Source organism: Mustela nivalis (genome assembly GCF_964662115.1).
Source record: "Mustela nivalis genome assembly, chromosome: 6".
In the NCBI taxonomy this organism is placed as follows: domain Eukaryota; kingdom Metazoa; phylum Chordata; class Mammalia; order Carnivora; family Mustelidae; genus Mustela; species Mustela nivalis.
Genome location: NC_139025.1, coordinates 32410085 through 32427221, shown reverse-complemented (window position 1 = coordinate 32427221; position 17137 = coordinate 32410085). Strand labels below are relative to the sequence as shown.

The following is a 17137-nucleotide window of genomic DNA, read 5'->3' as shown; positions in this document are numbered from 1 at the left end:
TTTATATAACACGTATATAATATTTAGAATAATAAAACACTCTATCTACCACCTTGCTTATGACCAATGTTCTAAAACATTAGGTCACTTTAAGTTTTACAAATGATATATACCAAAATATTTAGCCAAAATTCAAATCATGCAGAAGATGGAAACTTTATTTTTTTTTAAAGACTTTATTTATTTATTTAACAGAGAGAGATCACAAGTAGGCAGAGAGGCAGGCAGAGAGAGAGAGAGGAGGAAGCAGGCTTCCTGCTGAGCAGAGAGCCTGATGGGGGCTCGATCCCAGGACCCTGAGATCATGACCTGAGCCAAAGGCAGCAGCTTAACCCACTGAGCCACCCAGGCGCCCCGAAGATGGAAACTTTAAAGCCCCCTTTCTCATCATGTCAACCTCTACATCCCACACCCCAGGAATAACAACTGTTAGCACCTGGACCCGTGAACTCTATATGTTCATTCTGGAAAACAAGCCGGCCATATACACATATGTGTGTGTATCAAAAGTCATTTTAAAAACATCTGTAACAGGAAGCCAAAGATAGTTCAGTCTGTTGAGCATCCTCTTGGTCATGAGACCAAGCCCTGTGTGGGGCTCTGTGCTGGGCATGTGTGCAATCTGCTTAAGATTTCCTCTCTGCCCCCTGGGGATAAAAATATATTATATGTTTATTAAAAAATTTTAAAAATGTAAAAAAAAAAAAAAAGATTCCTTCTCTCTGTCTCCCTCTGCCCCTCTCCCTGCTCTTTGTCTTTCTCTCAAATAAATAAATAAATAAAATCTTTTAAAAAAATATCTATACCTTTGGTCCTGTCACTCCAGACCTCCCAGGCTTCCATCTTTCCTAGAAATGGCCAAATTCATTCCCACACGAGTCTTTTCCCCTGTGGTTTCCTCTGGGACTCTGTTTACCCAGACTGGCTTATGGTTGGATGTCCATTCAAGTCTCAGCTCAAAAAAAAAAAAAAAAAAAAAAAAGTCTCAGGTCAAATGCCACCCTGAGAGGCTGCTCATGGTCACCTGTCTAGACTTGTTTGCTCCCTCTCCTCACAAAAACCTCCAGGTACACATTAGGAATGCACATTTTAGTCCAGAGGATAAAGATCCCCTCGAGAAACCAGCCCCTGGTCTACTTCGGTGAGGGATGTTATCTGACTTACCTTGGAACCCTGGCAGCTACTTCTGCAAAGCAAGAGTTCTCACTGCCTTTCAAGACTCTAAAAGACTAGCTGAGTGGGAAGGCAGGCCAGCCTGGGGCCAACCTGACTGTCATTTCTTCCAGCAATCTTTCAGATACAGCTGCTGCAGGCAGGAAAGTTGCCCTCCCACTAACACGTTTTCCTTCTTGGCTTCTAAAACAAAGAAGAGGTAAAGAAAATTCAATGGGTGAGAGTCTCTGTCAAAATAACACCTAGGCAACACTTAATTAAGATGAATAATTTCAACACTCTCAAGTCAGACAATGGAAATATTAAGAGTTTCCACCAAAACATAAACTGGGCCAAGTGGGCGGGGTCTCCAGAAGCCTCTGAGAACATTCCCATTTGGGGGAGTCAGGGAGTGGCTTCTTGCTTAGGGGTGGGGAGGGGGTTAACTAATGACTTGGTTATTTCATGTGTTAAGCATTAAGCTTGCCACCTGTGCCTTTGTATTTCAGATGTGCCTTTTCTGGCAAACCCGGGAGCCTTTCCAGCCCTCTTCTCCATTTTCTGCTTCCTGCTATGGACAGTGAAAAACCCCAAAATTCACTTTCCCAGTCTCCCCAGCAGCTAAGCGTGACCTGTCTTTGCCGATGAGAACCAAGGGGACATCTATACAAGGATCTAAGAATGTTTTTTCCCTGCTTGACAAGAGGAGAGAAGCCCAAAACCAAACTCATCATATGGGCCCTGCACCTCATTCCCAACTTTTGACCCCTGTCCTGTGGGTGAATGATTCCAGGAGCTATGGCAGCCATTTTGCAACCATGAGGTGACCAGCCTAAGGATCAAAAAGCCCTCTAATAATGGTTTGTCCTCATTTACATCAGGGGGGTTGCTGAACCCACCCTGGAGGAACCCTGGAATCTAACTCCTAAAATAAATTTCTTTACAGTTCCAGTTAGTGGTTTTCAGAGTTTGTGGTTAAATTAGCATGTTGGAATCACCTGGGAAGCTTTTAAGATTCCTGATGCCCAAGCCACAGCCCCTACCGGTAAAATCAGCATTTCTCGGAGGTCTGCGGAAGGTGGGGTGGTACTCAGGCACCAATATTTTTAAAAATCTGGTGATTCCAACGTACAGCTAATTTGAGACCCAGCTGCATAAGCCAGTATTTATGTGCTTACAAATCACCTGGGAATTCATTAAACTAAGACTGATTCAGTAGGTCTGAGCTTCTATATTTTTAGCAAGACCCCAGTTAATGTCGAAGCTGTGGGTTCAGGGACCATACTTTGAGTTGCGAACATCACAGTTACATTGGTTTAAGGCATCCTAACTGGTTCACCCAGGTTCTAGAGGTAAAAATCCATCCTCATTATTTCACTAGTGTGGGTGGAGGAAGCCCTCTGGGAATGGGGAGACAGCAAGAAGGGCCTCTCCCTTCTTGCTGTAGACACAGAGGTCTCCCTTCTTGCTAATAGACACAGAGGTCTATTAGCCCCTTTGTGTCACCAGGCCCCCAAGCAGAGCCGATGGCTTCTTAAGCCAATGCCTCATCTAAGTAGTAAGAAAATCCTGGGCTGTGAGGCTGGCTGTTTGCTGATGTCCCATCCCGTGCGGGATCCCAGCCTGGCCAGCTCTTAGGACCCACCCAGGCCTATGGAGCCTGGGGCAAAAGGGCTCTAAGTAGAGCTCCCCCTTTATCTTGGGGCCCTCTTCCACCCGTCTCCATCTCAGCTCTGCTCTTGGCTACTTAAGCATCTTTCCCCTTCTTTGCTAAAAGTCAGAGCCTTTTTAGCCTTGGCAGAGGCCCTCCATCCCCTTCAGAGCTGCCTGCATATTTCTCCTTCCTTATGTCTTTCCTTCCAGTCTCCGGGACCACATGCCGGCCTCCCGACTGACAGTCCGCGTCTACTTCTGCAGCTCTGAAAGTTCTCAGCAAGGTCATCGGGACCCACGGCCTTCTTCACCCTGCAGGTCCTACTGGCTAATCTCTGGCTCCATTTCCCTGTTCCCGTGCGTAGCAAACGCCCTTCAGGGACATTTGTCTTCCCTTGCACCTGGGTGTCCCGCTGTCCCACGCATGCCTGCACCCACTCTTCCGAGGCCTCAGTCCCCATCACCCCGCTGAGGCTCTCTTGTCCACGTCACCCGCGGCCTCCAGCAAGCGGGTCTAAGTGTTCTCACCCGTGAGCAGTCTGGGTGCCAGGTCAGCCGGCCCCTTTCCTGCCAGTGTGCCTTCACTTGGTCACCTCGCCTTGCCCTCTGGTTTCATCTTTCTTGTCCAGCTCCTCTTGTCAGGTCTCCTGGGCTGGTTCGGCCTCCTCTGGTGGACCTCCGTGGTAGAGGCCTGGGGCTCGGTGCTCACTTGGCTGCTTCTCCCTTCTCAGTTTCTCCAGGGGTCCCATCTCTCCCAGAGCTGTCAGCTCCACCTGTCAGCCCCACCTGTAAGCCAGCCCCGACCCCACCCCCGATCCAGCCTCACAGCCTCCCATCCCCAGCCACAAGCCAGAGTCTCCACAGTTGGACACCTCAAGCGTCATGGGTTCCCAGCAGAATTCTTAACTTCCCCTCGCCAGCACTGGGGACTTGGAAACTCAGGAGGCAAACCTAGGAACCCGCCTTGCCTCCTCCGTTTTCCTCACACCTGCCTCCATCCCAGCATCGAATCCTCCTGTCTCAACTTCCCCGAGAGTCGGCAGCTTTCAAATCCCTCGCTCCTCGCTCCTCCCAAGCCAACCTGTGGCCTCCCATCACGACACACAGAAAAAGTGGGGCCCCGTGGGTCGCAGAGATGCAGCCCTGCCTACCTCTGCTCCCCCGTTTGCCACCACACTCTCCTTCCCTGCACGGTAGCCGTGCTGACCTCCTTGTCATGCCTCAAGCTCCTTCTGGGAGCAGAACCTCCATACCTACGGGTTCCTTCCCCCCTTCCCTCCAATCTGCGGGCTCCATTCCTTTCCCTCAGGCCTCTGCTCCCTGCCTTCCAAGGCTTCCCCTGCCCAGGAGCCGAAAGAGCTCACCTTTCCACCCCAACCACTCCCTCTCCCCTTATCTCGCTTCATCTTTCTTCCTGATACCACTGACCTGATTAGGTTCTGTACTGACGTGTTCGCAGTTTGGTGTCTGTTCCCCTCCTTCTCCACCAGAGCCCAGCCTTGTTGGCGTCATTCAGGGCTGACTTGCAGAACCAAGCAAGGTGCCTGGCTCATAGCAAGTGTTGACTGAATGCGTGAGCCTGTGTTGCCTGGACACATGCTATGAGAAAGGGGCCTCGGCTCAGGCTAATGCACCTAAAAGACCACAAGTCTGCCCCAGAGCCGCTTCTGGAATAGAAGCCAGAGTCCGTTCCCGGGATGGTCCCGTGGTCACTGGAGCCACAGCTGCTGCCCCCTGGGGTCAGCCTCCCAGGGATCCCTCAGCCAGCCCTGGGGGCCATTTAGATCCTGGTCTCTTTCATTCCTGGTCCTGGGGCACCGCAGGCCCAAGAACAGCTGGGTCAGATCTGTGGGCTAGGAGCAGGGGTTCTCGGAGCTCTCCTGGGACTCAAAGTCACCCCGCCCTCCAACAGGCCTTTTCTGTCTGGCATGCAGCTTCCCTGGGGGTTGGTGTGAGTTCTCGTATGGGTCTCTTCAGCCAGGCTGGGAGGTTAGAGAAGCCTATCTTGGAGGCTGTGCTAGGGCAAGCTGATTAGCCCCAGGAGCGCATTAGAGGAAGCAAAGAAATGAATGGATGGATGGATGGATGGATGGATGGATGGATGGATGGATGGAGAAGTAAGTGAAAGCTCCTCTTGCCTCTTTGTTTACCATCCTTGAAATTCTACTCTTAGAAATTCATTGTTTTGGGATGCCTGGGTGGCTCCGTCAGTTAACCACCTGCCTTCAGCTCAGGTCAAGATCCCTGGGTCCTGGGATTGGAGTCCCTCTCAGGCTCCCTGCTCAGTGGGGAGTCTGCTTCTCCCTCTCCTCCCCGACCACACTCTCTCTAGCTCTCTCTTGCGTGCTTTCTCACATAAATTTAAAAAAAAAAAAAAAAAAAAATCTTTTTTTTTTTTTTTTTTTTTTTTTAAAGTAGGCTCCACACCCATCATTGGACCGAACAGGGTGCTTGAATTCACAGCCCTGAGATCTAGATCTGAGCTGAGCTCAAGAGTTAGACTCAGGCGGCTGAGCCCCTCAGGTGCTCCAGAAATTCATTCTTAGGGAATGAGAGGAATGTGGCTCTGCCTCCTGCAAGAAGCCCCCACCCAGCCCCCCTCCGCAGACTTGCGTCCTCATGCCCCCAGGGTCTCCCCCCACCTCCACCAGGTAGCCCTGGGGGCCAGGCCTGCTTCTTCCTCACCCTGGCGTCCTTAGAAATTCCTACACCTTACTGTGCAAATAAAATCATAAGAAAATAAGAAAAAAGGAATCCCTCAGGGATGGGTCAGAGGCATAGATTCATCTGGTTTGGGGCCTACGCCCGGAGGCTGTATTGTAAGCTAACACTCCTGTCTTGTCACACAAAGACCCTCAGGCGACACCAGAAGGGACTGTGTAAGCCACACGTCTGCCTGGGCCTCTGCCATGAGACCTTGATTTGGACGGTCTGGGGCACCCTGGGCCTTGGGACCGAATGCCCTTGGCTCCCACACCCACGGCGCCCCCCGTGGACACCACCCCGCCTTCCCCGGGTGCCTGGGCCAGGGAACCACTGACTCCAGTCTGGCTAACAGGGCTTGACTGGCCTGGAGGCCCTGGTCCAAGGGCATCTCTCCGGATGGGCTGAGTCACCGGGCCGCGCCGCCAGCTGAGAACAATTCTGCCTGGCGAGCATTTCTGAAGAAGCCCTGTGCCAGGCCCTTGTTGGTTGCTGGGGAAATGCAGGGAGACATGGTCCTCTCAGAGTTTCCATTCACCATGAACAGTCAGAGCTTGGGAAGCGGCTGGACAGCCTCGCCGGGCTCTGGTGATGAAGTGCAGGGTAGGGGGAGGAAATGGCTGTGGGCGAGGGGCTCCTAGCAGTGCCAGACTGGCTCAGGTGGTTTCCTGCCCCCACCCCCACCCCAAACCTGCGGGGAGGACCTGTTATGGGAGCGGAAGCAGTGTCCACAGCGTTGAAGGTCTGGCCCTGTACAACAAGTGTCTTAATTACTGTTCTGTCTCTGTCTAGATGCTTTGTGGGGGCCATAAAGAGAGCCCAGGGAGCCAGACTCTGACGTTTAACCCTGAGGGTTAGAGGGATCTTGGATGCTTGCCGTCCTGGGGTTAGGATCCCTCCATCAGCTGGGGAGTTGGGAGCAGCCCCAACCCCCTCAAGTCCTCTGTGTCCAAGAGCCCTCAACATGCAACATCCTGGCTCGCTCTGTCTGCTCTAAGACCCTAGGGATTCTGCCCTTACTCCCCTACCAGACTGGGAGACCCATTAGGGGTGGGGGGACAGGATTCCCCCTTCCCCACCCCACCTCTCCTGGGCAGAGCAGGCCCCCAGCCCATCAGGCACCAGAGGGCTGTCCTTGGCACAAGACTTCTGGGCCAGGGGTGGGGTGGGGGGTGCAGGGTCTGCAAAGCTGAGAGTGGCCTTCGGCTAGAGAGGCGATGTAGAGAAGCCAGGGGTCAGCAGCCCAACCCAGCCTAGCTGAGTGACCCTGCACTTAAGCTGTCTGTGCCTCAGCATCCTCAGCTACAAACTGGAGAAATTTATTGTTGTACCTACCTCCTCACCTTGTTGTGAGCATGGCTAGAGCACCTGTACAGCTCAATACATCAGGATCAAAGTATTGTCTGTTGCTGTTATTGACATCATGCTATCATTACTGGTGTCTAGTTCCCAGTTTGGCTCCTGGTCAGCTCGTTACCAACCTTGTATTTTGAGCTTGGCCGGGGCTTCTCTGCCCTGTTTCTTAATCCTGGGGGTGGTCAGGTGGTGGGCACCGTATCCGCAAAGCCAAGGGCACTCAGCCTTGGCTGCATGTTAGAACCACCTCCTGCTGCGGAACCTTTAAAAGTCCCCATGCTCCATTAAAGAAAAATCCATAGCTGTAGGACCCAGGCATCAATATTTCTTAAAGCTCCCCAAGAGAGTCCAACCGGCAGCCAAAACGGAGACCCAATACTCGATGCTCATTTCTGATGCACAGGAGAGCCAGGTCTCCAGTGGCTGGAGGCTGGTTTGGGGGTCAGACAAGTGGCTCTTGACCTACTAGCCACATGACCTTGGGCAAGTTCCTTAAGGCTTCTCTGACTCAGCTTCCTCATTTCTAAAATGGCGGGCAGTATCGGGGCTCCTGAGTGGCTCAGTTGTTAAGCGTCTGCCTTCAGCTCAGGTCATAATCCCAGGGTCCTAGAATCAAGGCTCCCTAGAACTGGGCTCCCTACTCATCAGGAAGCCTGCTTCTCCCTCTCCCACTACCCCTGCTTGTGTTCCCTCTCTAGCTATGTCTCTCTGTCAAATAAATAAATAAAATCTTTAAAAAGGGGGGGCAGTGCCAACCTCACAGGTGGGTTTTGAGGAATTACATCAAGTTAAATAGGGTGCCTGATATGTAATAGGAATTTAATATGTATTATTATTAATAGTTCATAGCTCATAACCTCATCGATTGAGTACACCTTCCAACACGCTCAAGAAGATGTTACCCACCCTCTCCCCACACATACATTTAAATCTTCCTCCTGAGGGGCGCCTGGGTGGCTCAGCGGATTAAAGCCTCTGCCTTCGGCTCAGGTTGTGATCCCAGGGTCCTGGATCGAGCCCCACATCGGGCTCTCTGCTCGGTGGGGAGCCTGCTTCCTCCTCTCTCTCTGCCTGCCTCTCTGCCTACTTGTGATCTCTGTCTGTCAAATAAATAAATAAAATCTTTAAAAAGAAATAATTTAAAAAAAAAATCTTCCTCCTGAGACTGCATGAGTCCAAATGTGCCGTTTGTCAGTCCCACACTCGCCTCACACTATTGCCAACTAGTTTCTTGGGATTATTTTAATGCTTCTAAGGTTGCCCCTGGGTCCCATCTTAAAAGGTTCTTTGTGTCTTCCTTAGGTCTGATGTGTGAGGCATTGCTATTACTAGGGGGTCCCCCCAGGACAGGACTTTCTCATTTGGAGTCTTCAAATCCCTGGGTTAGGAATGGAGAAGGACGGTGCCCCATGCATTCACCCACCCCCCCCCCCCCAAAAAAAAAAAAGCTGCAGAGCCTGATTGAAATGTTGTTTCCTTGCTTTGGGCTAAAATTATCTCACCTCTTACTGATTGGAAGCCCTGGCAGTTAAATGCCTTTGATTAATTAAGATGCAAAAATAGATCAATGATTACCTATTACATTCATTTTTCCTCCACAAACCTCTCAAAAATGAAGATTTCTAGGGTGCCTGGGTGGTTCAGTGGGTTAAAGCATCTGCCTTCAGCTCAGGTCATGATCCCAGGGTCCTGGAAGCATCCAGCTCTCTGCTCAGCAGGGAGCCTGCTTCCTCCTCTCTCTCTGCCTGCCTCTCTGCCTGCTTGTGATCTCTGTCTGTCATATAAATAAGTAAAATCTTAAAAAAAAAAAAAATGAAGATTTCTAGAGAAAAATCCTGGCCACAGGAGGGGTCATTGGTAATGGCACAGTCAGGGATCCCTGTCCTAACAGGATCAATCAAAATGTGGTGGTGATATGAGTCTCCCCAATTCATATCAGGCATTGGCGCTCAGGTTAAAACTAAGATGCTGTTCTGGCAGGAAGAGCTGATTTTTGTCCTCTAAGGAAGGATCAGAAGGCCGGACCCACAAAACCTGTCTGCCTCACTAGGCCAGAACTAATGTCTGAGCTGAGGGTTAGGGGCTGAATTATATAGGGAAACCACCATGGTCGAGCCTCTGCCTTAAGAGACATGATTATTATAATAGATGCCATCTCTGTGCTCCTAGCAGATAACAAGCATCTGACATACCCTCTCTTGCTAAGTTCTCCCAGCAATCCTATGAATTAGATGCTAATCTCCCCAGAGAGAGTTTCTTCATTCCATCATTTACAAAAATATTTATTGAGCTCTCCCCATATGCTCAGCTGTTTTGGGGAGTGAAAGCCAACACAGTCCCTGCCTCACCAACTTTACGGCGGGTCTAGTGGGGGAGACTAATATTACTTGGACAATACATAGATCAATGTGTCAGAATCCTTTTGGCAACATGTCAGATTGACCTATTTCAGTTTTCTTTTTCCTTGCTACCATATGCTGCGTAGAACATGAGACAACACAGCTGAGCTCAAAAGAAAGAAAAGAAAATCCTCAGATTCCAGAGATAATGCACAGACTCAAATCCAGGGTAAGGAATGGGAACTCCGCCTAAGATTCATGGGGTTTTGACTAGGCAAAGGCTCTCAGGCCTGGAGCCTGGAGTTCTAAGGTCCTTTCAAAGACTGGAGATAGCCCTAGGCTGTTTGAGGCAGGAGAGCTGGAATTCATCTCCCTGAACTTATCCTTTTAAGGCTTGGAACCTTAAAAAAGAGCCCTAGTCAGGAAAAAAGGAGGCTGGGAAAATTCTACCAACCTGGCCTGCGTAAGGAGCAACAACACTTTTTCAGCATCCTGGGCTTGGATGAGAGAAAAGTTGCTGTGAAAGGTGGAAGTTCTGGGCCTGACCCCCATGGAAGAGAGGTGGACTCCTCTCACTCCATCCCTGGCCCCAGGACTCTTGCACCAAAAGTTAATGTACAAATTAGCCCAGAACTTAATACCCTGAAAGAAGCAAGCCCCAAAGTACTCTGTAAGAACATTTTCACAATGTAGGGCTCACAATATCCCATTAACAAAAACAACTCCCAGTGAAGATGAGTTCCCAATCAAAATTACAAACCATGCAGTGAAAGAAACTATCAATAAGAGAAATCAGTAAAAAAGAAGAAGAAGAAGAAGAAGAAAAAGAAGAAGAAGAAGGAGAAGAAGAAGAAGAAAAGAAAGAAAAGAGAGAGACAGGAAATCAGTAAATACAAAACAAAACATGAGAAAAAAGGCAGAAGAATTCACCCTCTCAGAAATAGAACTAATAGACAAATCTAAAAACAAAGTAAACATTTTGAGTGATTATAAAGAGTTTTTTCAAAGAAGGGATGCCTGGCTGGCTTAGTCAGTAGTGCTTGCAACTCTTGATCTCAGGTTTGTGGGTTTGAGTCTCACACTGGACATAGAGATTACTTAAGAATAAAATCATTTAAAAAAAAAAAGAAAAGAAATAATAATAGAGAAAGGATAATACAAAAAAAGTGATGGAAGAGGGGCGCCTGGGTGGCTCAGTGGGTTAAGCCGCTGCCTTCGGCTCAGGTCATGATCTCAGGGTCCTGGGATCGAGTCCCGCATCGGGCTCTCTGCTCAGCAGGGAGCCTGCTTCCTCCTCTCTCTCTCTGCCTGCCTCTCTGCCTACTTGTAATCTCTCTGTCAAATAAATAAATAAAATCTAAAAAAAAAAAAAAAGTGATGGAAGAAAAGCCAAAAAGAAGTTCTAGAAATGAAAAAATACAGTCTTAATAAATTATTGATTAGGGCATCTGGGTGGCTCAGTAGTTTAAGCTTCTGCCTTTGGCTCAGGTCAGGGTCTCTGGGTCCTGAGATTGATCCCTGCATTGGGCTCTCTGCTCAGTGGGGAGCCTCCTTCCCCCTCTCTCTCTGCCTGCCTCTCTGCCTACTTGTAATCTCTGTTGGATAAATAGATAAAATCTTTGTAAATAAATAAATGATTAAAATTAATAGGTTGAACAGCAGAATAAGATACTTAGCAAGTTGGGTTATAACTCTGGGAAAAAAAATCACTCTGCTAGTACACAGTGAGAAAGTGAAGAGAAGAAAAATATGGGAGCAACCATGGCCAAGAGATATAGAGAAAGAAATGACAAGCTCTAGCACACCTTAGCCAGCACATCCAGGAGAATGAAGAGTGAATGGAGAAGGGGCAATATTTGAAGAAAAAAAATGGCTGGGAAATTGATCAAAAGTGAAGAAAAAAACCTCAATCATCAGAGAATAAATACCCAGAGTCCCGAGAAAATAAATAGCACAAATTCGCACCTTGGACACAGGCTGGAAAATCTGTAGAATAGCAAAGCTAAACAGATAGTATTAGATAGTGTGGTGTTTCTATGAGGGAGAGGTACCAAGTTCAAGAATAGCATGTAGGTATGGAGTACGGAGGAAAGGGCGTGCTCATCTTCCCTAGAGGTCAAGGAAAATGTGATTAATTTTACATGTCCACTTGACTAGGCTGCGGTACCCAGCTATTTGGTAAAATGCTAGCCTAACCATTGCTGTGACAGTATTTTTTTAGATATGATTAACATTTACAATCAGTAGATTTTAAGTAGAGCAGACAGCCCTTGACAAGGTGGGTGGGTCTCATCCAATCAATTGAAGGCCTTAAGAGGAAAGGCTGAAGTCTCAGAAAAAGGGATTCTCTATCAAAAGCTCAGTCCACGATGCTAGGGAGTGGAGGACAGAAGAAGGGAAGGACAGAGCAATTGCCTCATCTTCCACCTCCAAGAAGAGTGAAAGTACAAAAATCTTTGCATAAGGCTGACACACAGCCAGAATGTGCCAGAATTGTTTAAGTGCTTCCATTCTGCTTGGTAATTAGTCCCAGTCCTGATCTCCACCGCCCCCCCACCCCCACCTTAAGTGTCCCCAGCGCTCTGGGGGCCCCTACCCTTCCCTGGAGACCCTCACCTTCAGCCAGGACCTGCCCTAGCCCCTCAAGCTACATTAGTTCTGTTTGCTCACTTCCCTGGTGTGCTGGGAGCTGTGTGGAGTGCCACACCCTGCGTGGGTTTTCGGTACTCAGTTGGGAATGCTCAAAAGAACTACTTAGCCAAGACCACGGAGGCTGACCCATTTGATAACAACCAGAGTGAAAGCAGGTGACATTTGGCATTCTTGCCTGGTTTCTCACATCCAGGGAGTGGCTGCACAGGGCTTTCGGGGGTCCCCGGCAGCCTGTGCTGTCAGAGAAAAACCATTGACTTTAGAGCCAGAAGACTTGGGTCCTGCTCTGGTTCTGAATATCCTAGCTGTGTGACCTTAGGCAATTTACCTAACCTCTCTGAACTCCTGAAAAATATCCCTTACACAAGATTGCCAGGGGGATGATCATACTGAAACCTTGGGAGCTCAGTCCCTTGTCTCAAGGTCCTGTGCTAAATGCAGACCTATAAATATAGCAACAAGGATCTGCCCCCGCCTGCTGGCTCCTGCTGTTCCCAGAAGTACTCTTAGTCCCTGGTGATCGTTACCAGGATGCTGGCTGTAACCAGGTGCTCCCTTGGCCAAGGACAGACTTCCCTACTCCTCGGAGGGCCTGTGGATACCAGGCAGGGAAGTAACTGAAGGGGAGCTGGCCACACGCCTTTTCTCTGCCCTGTATAGTTCCTGGTGAGTGGAGTTTGTTGCTGGAGGGTGGGGGAGAGGTGGTCACCCCCCCCCTCCAGAACTCTCATTATGTGGATTGTCTCCTCTTCCTCCAGGCCCAGCCCATCTCACACTCCCAGACGCTACACCTCCAGGCACACTCAGGAACACAGCAGATCGATCAGATGCACACTTGCATATTCATGCACACTCACACACATATACAGCCCACACACCTACACTCACCTCCCACACCCTCACACTTACACACACACACATAGAGATGCTCACACATGCACACGTACTCACACACACCTGCAGACACACACATACATGCTCACATACCCTTATACACACATTCCCAAGAACATGTAAAAAGTGCAGTACATAAAATAATTTTAGGTTATTCACACATTTTCAGAAATCCTTAATAGTTAATGATTTATTTTAATATGTAATAGAGAAAAATGACCAGCCTATCAAACCAGGGACTTCACAGCAGTGATTGTTTAAGACACAGCTAAGAGGGGCTCCTGGGTGGCTCAGTGGGTTAAGCCCCTGCCTTCGGCTCAGGTCATTTTCTCAGAGTCCTGGGATCGAGTCTCGAATCGGGCTCTCTGTTCATTGGGGAGCCTGCTCCCCCCCTTCTCTCTGCCTGCCTACTTGTTAACCGCCCCCCATGAAATAAATTAATTAAATCTTAAAAAAAAAAAATGACACAGCTAAAGAAGGTAGAGCAAGATTTAAGTGAAAGGGAGTGAGCTGCTTTAAAGTAAAAAGTTGAGGGGCACCTGGGTGGCTCAGAGGGTTAAAGCCTTTGCCTTTGGCTCCAGTCATGATCCCAGGGTCCTGGGATCCAGCCCCGAATCGGGCCCTCTGCTCAGCAGGGAGCCTGCTTCCTCCTCTCTCTCTCTGCCTGCCTCTCTGACTACTTGTGATCTCAGTCTGTCAAATAAATAAATAAATAAATATCTTAAAAAAATATATATATATAAAGTTAAAAAGTTGAGTAAATTGTGGCAAAGTTATATGAACGATCCCAGAAGTTCCTCGGTTTGGGGAAACACGGTAGCAGGGGGAGTGGAGGGCTGGGGCCATTGCATGGGACATGTGGGGGAGTGTTAACACCTCAAGCTGCAGAGGAAGCATGCCAGTCATGGAGGGAGACTCAGGGACTCTTCTAGAAAGGAAGGGAAACGTATTGGTTTCTTTCATTTAGGTTTACTGCTTTCTGTGTTTCATCTAAAAAATAATTTGTCTACTCCAAGTTTATGAAGAGGGTCTCCTATGTTTTCATACAGAAGCTTTAGAGTTTCGGCTTTTACGTTTAGGTAAAAGTCTAAACTAAAACTAACTTTTCTTTGTTTCTTTTTTTTTTATATATAAGTTTTTGTTTTTTTTTTAAATTATATTTATTTTTTTAATTTCTTTTCAGTGATCCAGAATTCATTGTTTATGCACCCAGTGCTGCATGCAATGCATGCCCCCCATAATACCCACCACCAGGCTCACCCAACCTCCCACCTCCTGCCCCTCCAAAACCCTCAGTTTGTTTCTCAGAGTCCACAGTCTCTCATGGTTCGTCTCCCCCTCCAATTTCCCCCAACTCCCTTCCAACTAACTTTTGTGTATGGTAGGAGACGGGTCAAGGTTCATTTTTTTCTATATGAGTAACTTGTTGTTGTTCCAGCACGCTTTGTTGATGTAACTTTCTTTTACTCACTGAACTGCCTTGATGTCTTTCTCAAAATCAATGAACTATATTTTGCATGGATCTGCTTCCAGGCTCGCCTGTCCTACGACCACACTGTCTTGATCATCTTGATCATCACAGTCTTATTACAAGTCTTCAAATCAGGTAGTGTGGAGTTCTACATTTTTTTTCTTCTTTTTAAAGATTATTTTGGCTATTATTAGTCTTTTGCATTTTTTAAAAAATATTTTATTTATTTGAGACACAGAGAGAGCACAGCACAAGCAGGGGGAGAGGCGAAGGGAGAGGCAGGCTCCCCACTGAGCAGGCGTGATCCCAGGACCCAGAAATTACAACCTGAGCCGAAGGCAGCCGCTTAACCAGCTGAGCCACTGAGCACCCCGGTTCTTTGCATTTTTATATAAGTTTTAGAATTTGCTTAGAATCGCATTAAATCTATTGCATTGCATTTGAGGAACCCTGATGTCTTCACAATACTGATTCTTTCGATCCGTGAACAGGGCCTATCATTCTGCTTGTTTCCTTCTCAGTCTCCTTCAGGAATGTGCTCTCATTTCCAGCGTACAGCGCTTACACATCTTCCATTCAAATTATTCCCAGGGGGTGCCTGGGTGGCTCAGTGGGTTAAAGCCTCTGCCTTCGGTGCAGGTCGTGATCCCAGAGTCCTGGGATCGAGCCCAGCATCAGGCTCTCTGCTCATCGGGGAGCCTGCTTTCCCACCCCTGCTGCCTGCTTCTCTGCCTACTTGTGATCTCTGTCAAATAAATAAATAAAATCTTAAAAAAAATTATTCCCAGGTATTTTATGCCATTATATGTAATTCTATTAACATATGATATATATAGTTATTTATATATGATTATAATTTTATATATATATATATATGCATGTTTTAAAGTAATCTCTGTGCCCAGTGCAGAGCTCGAACTCAGGACCCTAAAATCGAGGGTCACATGCTCTACCAACTGCGCCAGCCAGGCGCCCCAGCTTGTATGCATTTTTAAAATGACATACATGGCATTGTGTTGTGGATCTCATTCTGTTTCTTAGTTTTTACTCTCAGCCCTAGATTTTCAGACCCATCCCTGTTGCTCCGTGCACATCTAGTTCATTATTCGCACCGAGAGCATCACTCTTCTGATCAGTAGTCTGCATTTGCCCCTTGAGCTTTCCTCTCCACCTGTCTCCTTCCTGCTCCATGCCCTGGGTTCCCTTGCCCTCCGAACTCCCAGGGGGTGTGGCCAGTCAGGGACACAATCAGGAGATCAGAGGGCAGGGAGAGAGAAGAGAGGTGTCGGGGTGTGTCCCTCCCTCCTTCTGAGCCCTTAGCTGAGTCCCTCTCCCCAAGGCCGCAGCCTCTGCCAGGTGGACCACCCTTAGCGCGACAGTTCTGGTGGATTTCAGTTGTTCTCGCCACTCGTCCCTCTTGTTAGATCTCGGGGCTCTACCATTCCTTCTTGGTCTCTCTGAGCCATGCCCACACCTTATAACCAGTCTTTTCCTAAACTATCCTGATCACTCACCCCTTTCAAGCCTGCATCTGGGTCCTGCGGGGACCCAACTGACGCAGTAGCCCGTGATGGACATGCACCACACTTTGCCTCTTCACCCCATCGCAGTGGACCCTCAGATAGATACCTCTGGTTCTCTGCCACCCATAAACACTGCTCCACGGAACGGTTTCCGGCAGCCTTCTACCAACTTAGGCACTGGCTGGAGAATCCATTTAGGATACTCACCCGGAGCGTGTCCTAGGGAGCCTGGGCCTCATTCGACTAGCTGCTGTCCGGTTAAGCTTCAGAATAGCAGCTCACCTGCTCAGCAGAAGTTCATGGGAGTCCCTCTTTACCCACCTCCACACCGAAGCCAGGCATCACTAGCTCTCCCATGTTGCCCGTGGATAAGGTGTAAAAGGAGATCTCGTTGTTCCTTTCATTTGCATTTCTCTGATTACTCATGAGTTTGAACATCTCTTCAGATGGTTTTTAGCCTTCAGATTCCTCTTTTGCAAATTCCTGGTTTATACTCCCTTATCACTCTTCTTGGGAGCTATTTAAAATGTAAAGCACTGTGCAGGCATCAGTGGGCAAGCCTGGCCTGTGGGAAGACTGTTTATAATCTTTACACGAGTCGAAGATTTTCCCTGCCTTGCCTCCACATTTTACTCTCAGTGGGTTCCCCTCCCCAACTTTGCTGCCTAACCCTCTCCAAGGCTCCTCAGCTTGACCTTTTTTTTTTTTTTTTAAGATTTTATTTATTTATTTGACAGAGAGAGATCATAGTAGACAGAGAGGCAGGCAGAGAAAGAGGGAAGCAGGTTCCCCACTGAGCAGAGAGCCCGATACGGGGCTTGATCCCAGGACCCTGGGATCATGACCTGAGCCAAAGGCAGCGGCTCAACCCACTGAGCCACCCAGGCGCCCTCAGTTTGACCTTATTAGCACAGTGATTGGCTGAAAAGTCAGTCTATCGCAAACACTCAGCATGGGAAATTGGCATATAGATAGACCTTGACTCACTAATTTATTCATTTAAATAAGCTGGACACTAGGCAAACCTCTGGGTAACATGTCCTTGAGAAGCTCCTAGATGAATACTATCCAGTGAACTCCTACTACACGGGCAGACTGGGCTAGATAGGGTGGGACAGAGAGGTCATTGTGGAATAAAATATGTGAAATCATGCTGAATAATAAATAGAATCACTTGCATTTAGGAAGCACTTAGAATGTGCCAGGCACCATGGCAACTGCTTTGCATACATCATCCTGTCTGATTCTTACAACAACCCTAGAGCAGCAGTTCTCAAAGTATAGTCTGCTGGCCTCTGGGGATTCCCAAGACCCTTGCAAAGGGATCCCTCAAGGTTAGAACTATTTGCATGATACTACTAAGATGCTATCCGTCTTCTTCGCTGTGTGGACAT

The 17137-nt window shown here is 48.2% G+C and overlaps 1 long non-coding RNA gene across 2 annotated transcripts in view; it reads right to left on the bottom strand.

Annotated features, from left to right (window-relative positions):
- Window positions 1–372: 372 nt before the first annotated feature.
- LOC309866349 overlaps window positions 373–17137 on the bottom strand; it is a 38875-nt gene continuing 22110 nt past the window's right edge. For both annotated transcript variants that reach the window (XR_014312586.1, XR_014312587.1), the window contains 2 exons: window positions 1165–1356; window positions 373–647 (listed from right to left, as the gene is read on the bottom strand). This is a non-coding gene — a long non-coding RNA (uncharacterized lncRNA). The remainder of the gene's footprint in view (window positions 648–1164; window positions 1357–17137) is intronic.